At 30.8% G+C, this 8,128-nt stretch overlaps 1 pseudogene; it reads left to right on the top strand.

Annotated features, from left to right (window-relative positions):
• Window positions 1-1,649: 1,649 nt before the first annotated feature.
• LOC149200168 (protein PHR1-LIKE 3-like) lies at window positions 1,650-2,618 on the top strand (annotated as a pseudogene).
• The last annotated feature ends 5,510 nt before the right edge of the window (window positions 2,619-8,128 follow it).

Raw genomic sequence — 8,128 nt, 5'->3', positions numbered from 1 at the left:
TGGATAAAGTCTCAAGGAGACTTATCTGCCACATATGTATGCATGCAGAGAGCTTTAGGGCTTTTGTTAGAGGAGTGATCAGATCCTTCAATGATCCAATCCAATGCATTCTTATAAATAAGTGAACCTGCACGTTCAATAGAAAGGAGGCCACAAATGTTGAGAGTCAGGCCTGTGTGTGTGAGCGAGACCGAGGAGTCTTGAATGTAATTTGTGTTTTACATTAATATATATATATATATATATATATATATATATATATATATATATATATATATATATATATATATATATATATATATATATATATACAGAGTTATTTCTGAATGTCTCAAAAGAATTGAATGCATGTTTAAATGTTGACTTGTATCAGAACTCATACGTTGTGATAGGGGGTTACAGACAGAGTTCTGCGGAACACGCAAAGGAGACATTGAGGATTGTTCGAGTAGAACAACGGAGTGAAATTGGGCGAGACAGAACCCAAGTGGAAAGCACAAAGAGGAAAACAATTCAAAGAATCGTAATGGACCATCAAGTCCCATTAAAGCATCAGAGAGGCACTCTGGAGTGAAAGAGAAGTGGAAAGCTCAAGGAATTGAGTTCAGAGGAGTAGTTGAGCTGTGGAACAGAATAACCAGAACCTTTGAAGAGAACCTTTGAGGAGAAGTTAAACCCATAGAAACCTGAAGACTTAGCGAGAAAACTAAGTAAACTGAAGAGTGAGGAATCAGAATACTAGTGCACAGGAACCGTTTGATCAATGGATCAATGGTCCAGATGATTTCTTTGAAGAAGGAGGCAAAGCATCGCATCGACGGGATTATTCTTGGAGAGTAAGTCTCGCAATCGAAATCCCTGTTTACACTGGAAAATTAGTGCAAAACACAGTCGGAACTAAGTTCTGGACATGAAATATTATAGAGACCAATTTATAGCCTTATCGGGTCCGGAGAACCAGTCGGATCGACGGTTTGAAGTAGCCAAGGGCCAGTATAATGGAACGTCGATACGCTGATAGCGATTAAGCGCTAATCGGTCATCGGAGGTTCTGAGACCCGGAACCGACGATATTATATATATGGGTGGATAGTATTTGAAATCCGGCGTATGGAGTTCGAGGCATGAATTCCTTTGTATTTCCTAGTGTTTCATAATTCTGATAGTTTACATAGAGTTGGGCTTTTAACGCAAAAGTGGTGTAACGATTCCGATAGTCGGGGATCGGAATCGGAGGGGTGATGTACCACATATGTGGTAAGGCCGTTGAAGATTGCCAATAGCGATTGTGATGAGGTTTTAGCCTCAGAATCTGTGCAAAACCGTAAAAAAAAAGCGGAGAAAGAGTATGTTTGTGGCATTTTCCTTTGTAAAGGGTTTGATAAGGAAATAGCACCGAATGTCGGGTTTTGTGAGTTAAATACATAGATAACCAATGATTGAAGTGAGAAGGTTATATATGCATGGATAAAGGATTTAAAAGGTTCTGAAGGGTTTTGATTCCCGATAGGAGGTTTTAGGGGGGGTGATTGAAGTTCCTATACACAGGAACTGATAAAAAGGGCCACTTGACCATTTATGGTTTGAATATTTAACTCCATTGTAGAGTTAAATATCCTGGGATAGTTGTGGATGCATTATTGTGTTAAATGCATACTGTGGGTATGTGCGGGTGTTACTTTACCCTGCACCAGCCTATAAGGCATATTATTTCGTGGAATATAATAATTGTAGGTCTCATATTGTGTTTGAGCATATTTCCTAACATAGGGTCAGGGAGCTAGTACCTTTTCATCTTTAAATATGATAAACTAAGATGTGAATGAGAGCTTCCAAATAACATAGGCTCTACGAGTGCAGATGGAAGTACAAAGGAGACTCCATGAGTAGGTAGAGGTTTAAAGACAACTGCAATTTAGAATAGAATCCCAAGGAAAGTACCTGTAATCTATATTAGAAAAGGTTAACCATTTTATTGCATACAAAATGGTAGCCTCTACAGGTTTAGAAGTTGTAAGGCAATAATCTCTGAACTGGGAATGAAAGTGTCATATGGATGCTTGAGCTCTCCTTTTGAAACTGTGAATTTGTTGCCTTTACTAGAAATCCCTCAAATTCATGCTCATGAAAGTGCTTTGCACCATCAAATTCAATTGATAGAATGCTCTATAGATAATTCCTTGACATTCAATGGAAGTACTCCAAATATTCCATAGAAGGATATGCAATATGTGAGAAATAAAAGATAAAGGCCATTATACCATGATAATGATGCCTTATTTTGGGACAATGAAGTTTGTAATGATTTAAGGTTGCAATAACATAGTGTTGTTTGCTTATCATAGGTAGGAAACATGACTAAAGAAAATCAAATTTCATTTGTTTGTCCTATTGAAAGATACTTTGAAAGAAATTCTATGAAGAATGAAATTGATACAACAATGAAAAAAATAAAGGATGATATTGACAATCCAGTTTACAGAGTTTTACGAAATTCATCTAAACTTGAAATTATTGTTGCAACAAGATCCACAAAATGTGTTCACAATAGAATCTCTTCCCAAGTGAAGGTTAATAACACCTTGAGAAGTCCATGCGACAATATCTCTTGGAAATAATTTATTTGTGTTTGATATATTTATTGATGATAATAATTTCTTTGGTGATATCCCGCCTAACTAACATTCTTGTTGGTAAAGAAAAACCTTTTGTGTGCACTCTCAAGCTCATTCAGGAGAAGATATTAGAAGAAAAATTAACTAACATGTTTCATTATGGATATACTATCAAATCCCATATTGAATGGACGCCTCTACATGGGTTATTGTTCTCCTATAACCTAGATTTTCTCATGTTGTAGACACTTATCTCACTAGGAAGAAACTAGCCTCAGAAGCATGTTCTATGTAATCAATGAAACACGAAAGCAAAAATTAAAGAACCCTCATGTAATTAAGAAATAAATGAAGAGAGTAGAAAATGGGAAGGTAAAATTTATTATGGATGTAGAATCTCCTGCCTAAGGTATTTCCACTTACCAATTTGCTTTCTCATTAAATCAACCTATCACCTCATCTTATATGTATTAACAATATAGACAATAACTACTAATGCACTCTCCATCTATTTCTTAGCATGATTCGAGGAACTATATGGATTTTGGATTTCCTACTTCACATGCTGCATGACAAGACTTTTCTAGTCCCTCATTGAGCTAAGGAGGAGGGTTATATGTTATTAAAATGCTTCCTAACCACTCAGCACAAATCAACAGTGGGCATAAATTGAGAGGCCTCTCCCCCTCATTTCAAAATCCCGAGGGGGGTTACACATTTTTCTTGTTATAAAGCAAGTGGTTTTAATATATTGAATTAGGATTTCACTAAATATAAAATATATATTTATTTCTTTATTTCGTAATTTCAAAGTGCCTTTTAACAAAGGTTTTGTATTATTATATAAGATTTTTAATGAAACTTGGAAAATGATTGAAAGCTTAAATAAATACAAGCTAAAATCATTTAAAGAACAATTCCATAACTAACTCGAAGTTATGTTTCCAATAGTGATAAAAGGAGAGGAGCGGGAACTTGGAGAGGTTGGAAGTTCTGAGGAAGAAATTGTAAGTTTCTAGAAATATGAAATAAAAACTCTGGAGACATTTATTAAAGATTCCAACTTCAACCATTAACATTATGTTCTTCTTTTCTTCTAGTGTGATTATTTCTGTTTCAAAAACTTCCTTCTTCTTAGATGCTTCTATTGTTTGAATTAAATTATCAATGTTAGAAATACATACAAATCATCTCTAACAAATAAATTTATATGATGGAGTTAAGTTCAAGAGATTAGTGGAAAATTCAATTTGCTTTGAATACCCCTCCAAAAGCTTATTGAGAACTTGTAGTATAGATTTAAATGTCATGAAGGATGTAGTTGTTGTATCCCTTGAATTCTTAGTTGCTCAAGGTGTTTTCGGTCCAGATTTTTAATTTTATGAATTCATTGTTGAAATGTTCAAGGAATTAGACTCTACTTTTTTTTAATCTTCTTCCATCCCTTATTAAAGTTTTGAAACTGCAAATGTTGAATTTTTTTCTTGGTGAATGTTCAAAGGAGATAATAGCTTTTAATTCGGGAGGAAATGACCCTAGTTTCTTCCCAGTGACCAATATTTCAAATCAGTTCATCAGGATCAATTCCCTAGGCATTGATTCCTCTATAGAGAATAATTGTCTTTGGGAAACTACATCAAGAATCATGTTATATTTTCATGTTCCTAGAGTCTCATAAAGTAATAAGGCTCTCTTCATAGATCTTATAGTGTTTTGATGGAATTAACAACCTTTAATAAAGGCCTCAAACTATATGAAAATATGCTATTTTCTAATGAGATTTAGAAGAAACACGACTCCTAAGGTTAGGCATGATCGTAATATTCTTGAGATATTAATCTCTTATGGGGTGCCCAATTACCATATGGATACACAAAACAATTTGCCTTTGATATGAGTGTCACAAAAAGGTCTAATTATGGCCTTGTGTATAAATCTTTACAAAGTCATTTGTAATACTTTGAAATTCCTTTAAAGAAAATAGACGTGATTTGGCATTAATGAGTTAGATATTGACATTGTAAATATTGAAAAGACAATAACTTATTTAGACTAATTTTATTTGAAAAGTGTACTTAATTTTATATTGCCAATTAAAGTACAAGTATTTTAGCAACTCTTCATCATTGAAGGATTAAATGAAATTATGCACTTCAACTTAAAATAAAGAGTATCTCTTAAAATTTGAGCAGTACTCTAGGTGTCCCAAAGATTCCATGGCTAACACATACAAACATAGTGGTGCATTGATAGCAACATTAGTATAGGAAAATATAGGACTTGCGTTTGAAATTAGTCATTAGGTAAACACCTACAAGGTGTCCCAAAGATTCCATGGTTGACACATACAAACATAGTGGTGCATTGATAGCAACATTAGTATAGGAAAATATAGGACTTGCGTTTGAAATTAGTCATTAGGTAAACACCTACATCATGATTGCTTCTTAGGAATAAAGACTAGTCAATTTGTTCCTTGCGAGAAACTCTATAAATTTCCTCTTAGCAAACCACTGAGGTGTATATCAATTTGTTTATGTGGGGTTTAGTCCGAATTAGGTGTCAAGTTTGAATCTCATGGGAAAACAACGTTACCAACATAACGATTACTTTATCTAATGCTTGTTTTTTTGGAGGTCACAACAAATCATGATTTCCATGCTGACTTTGAAAAGTGGTGACGTTGTGTCACCCTTTTTTCATTTTAGGTTTAAAATTTCAATAATCTTTAACCATGAAATTAAAACCTAAATATCATGATTACGAAGGACATGGAAAACCATGCCAAAATGAAAAAGTGGTGGTGCAACACCACCTCAAAGTTAAAATTCAAACATTTTTCAATTATGACATTAAAAACCAAATGTTATGACTATGAAGGACATGAGAAGAAACACCAAAATGCAAAAATGGTGATGCAACATCATCCCCCTTTTTTAGGGTTAAAATTTAAACAATTTTCAACCATGGGATTAAAGGCTAAATATCATGACTATGAAAAACCATAAAAACTAGCACATAAAGTTTGTCTATCTTTTTTTTCTTTTTTTTTGAAATGCTTCCAAAATGCAAAAGTTTAGGATTAAAATTCAAACAATCTTTAACCATGGGATTAATGACTAAATATCATGACTACGAAAAACTACAAAAAGTGGCACATAATGTTTGTCTACTTTTTACATTTCTTTTATTTTTTGAATAAAAATTACCAATTGATTAACATTACGATTTTGACCATTAGTACCATTGAAAATATTAAACAGAAAGACAACTATAAATCTATAAGTGACATTAGATAATTTTTGTTCAATTATTAATTAATTATTTTTTAATAGTTTACATTAAAAAAATTAAAACAAATTGTAAATATATTTAATCAGTTTGGGTCAAAATGCTTTGACTTTTAGTTTATTTGTGATTTTTAAAAACTATTTCCAAATTTTATTAAAGTTTAGGTAAAATTAAATATTAAACTTATTTTTTAGAAATTTTTTTTTTTGAATTTCTAATCTTTGATTGGTGTATGAATATATTTATGTGGTTTAAAATCAAAATTTTTAGAATTTAAAATTGTTTTAAAAGTTTAAAAAGGAAAAAAAAAAAAAAGAAACTCACCAAATGTCCTCATAAATTAATTATCAATTTTTTTTTGCAAATTGATGTATTTTTCCACAATTAATATTTTCTTTTCCAAAAAAAATGCCATTACTTTCAAGCTTTTACTAACCATGGAAATTCGTCTATTTAAAAAAACGAAAGCAACAACACCCTGATTTTTCCTTCAAGATTTTCTTGATATTTTTTCCTAGCTGATTTTTAATATTGAATAGACTTGGTTCAATCATTTTCCTTAATAAACCTTACCTATATTATATATTTTCACAATTCAATTTTAAATCATGATGAAATTTAAGTCAACACTACAATAAATAAGATTTCCTTTTTTGTTTTCACAATTTTAATCATAACTTAAAAATATAAAATGAAAAAATATTTTTTAGGAATATTTTGCACTTAGAATTAAGCCTGAGATACTTCTACCATAGATTATTTATTTTCTGTTGTCGAGTATAAATTTAAAGTTAAAAGAATAGTTTGTTACAATAATTAGCTATAGATATATATATATATATATATATATATATATATATATATATATATATATATATATATATATATATATATATATATATATATATATATATATATATATATATATATATATATATATATATATATATATATATATATATATATATATATACTCTAGAGATTGTGATTTCTCCTCCTTATTTGGCCCCATAAGCTAAAGATGGAATAAAATGTGCACAAATACATTTCAATAAACCCTTAATTTTTGTAACAAATGATGATGTTGGGGCTAATGTTTCATCCAAAATTATCTACATGCAAATCTCTATTTTTCTCCAAGGTTATATAGTTCATTAATTGCTTTCATTACTTCCCTTCGTCGTATTCAAATGTGTTTCATTATTAGATTTATGAATTTATTCAAACATTCAATAATTGTTATCAATTACTTTTTGCAAAAGAGGCAAGTATTAAGTAGCAAGGCTACATATTACACTTGTTTTTGTATGTTGCATGGTTATAGCATTAGTTAACAAACCTGGTCGAGGTGAGACCACATGCATTTTGTCATCTCTATATATGACTTTTGATTAATAGAAACTTCTCAACTTACAAAAAATATGTTTATAAATAATAGTAAAAAACATAAAACATTCTCAAAATTAGAAATTATAGAAAAAAATAAAAGAATATGATTACAAAATAAAAAACTAAAAAGCAATAAAACACTTAATAAAATATATAATTAAAACTAACAAATAAATAAAATAATTTTAAAAAATATAAAAATATACTTACAAAATCATTATTTTTTAAATAAATTTAAAAAGTAAAACTAGAATTTAAATTTAAAAAAATTATAAACCAACGTTAACCACCACCACCATCATTAAATAAACCAATGTAGATCCATCTTAACTAGGGATCTATCAAGCCCTAAGAGGGGTCAAATATTGATGTGCAAGCCTTTCTTCAAATTTTCCTCTCAAAAAAGAGGCTTAAAGATTGAACTTGAGGAAAGGTTTGCACCTTGAAATATTTGATCCCTCTCGGCACTCGATAGATCGAGAGTTAAATGGATCTGGTCTACTTTACATAATAGCTTATTATACAATGTAACATCCCCCGGTCACCTTGCATGAAAATGCATGGAGTTAGAAAATTTTTACAACATTTGCCAACGTGTAACTTTTTGAATTACTTCCCATATTCCTTCAATCACCATTAAATAAACCATCATTATCACATAGAGTAATCTTCAGTAAATGAATAGTAAGTTACACAACCATTAACTGGAATTGTTGCAGCATATTGGCTTAAGCTTCCTGATGTAACCTTGCATCAATTCCATAATTCTTTTAACTCGGTTAGTTAATCACATTCCTTATAATTAAACAAACGAATCAACATCGTAAAAATGG

The sequence above is a fragment of the Pinus tabuliformis genome, chromosome 2_1 (genome assembly GCF_031772625.1).
Source record: "Pinus tabuliformis cultivar Carrire ecotype Pingquan chromosome 2_1, CPIR1, whole genome shotgun sequence".
NCBI lineage: Eukaryota > Viridiplantae > Streptophyta > Pinopsida > Pinales > Pinaceae > Pinus > Pinus tabuliformis.
This window is presented reverse-complemented; position numbering and strand designations above follow the sequence as displayed.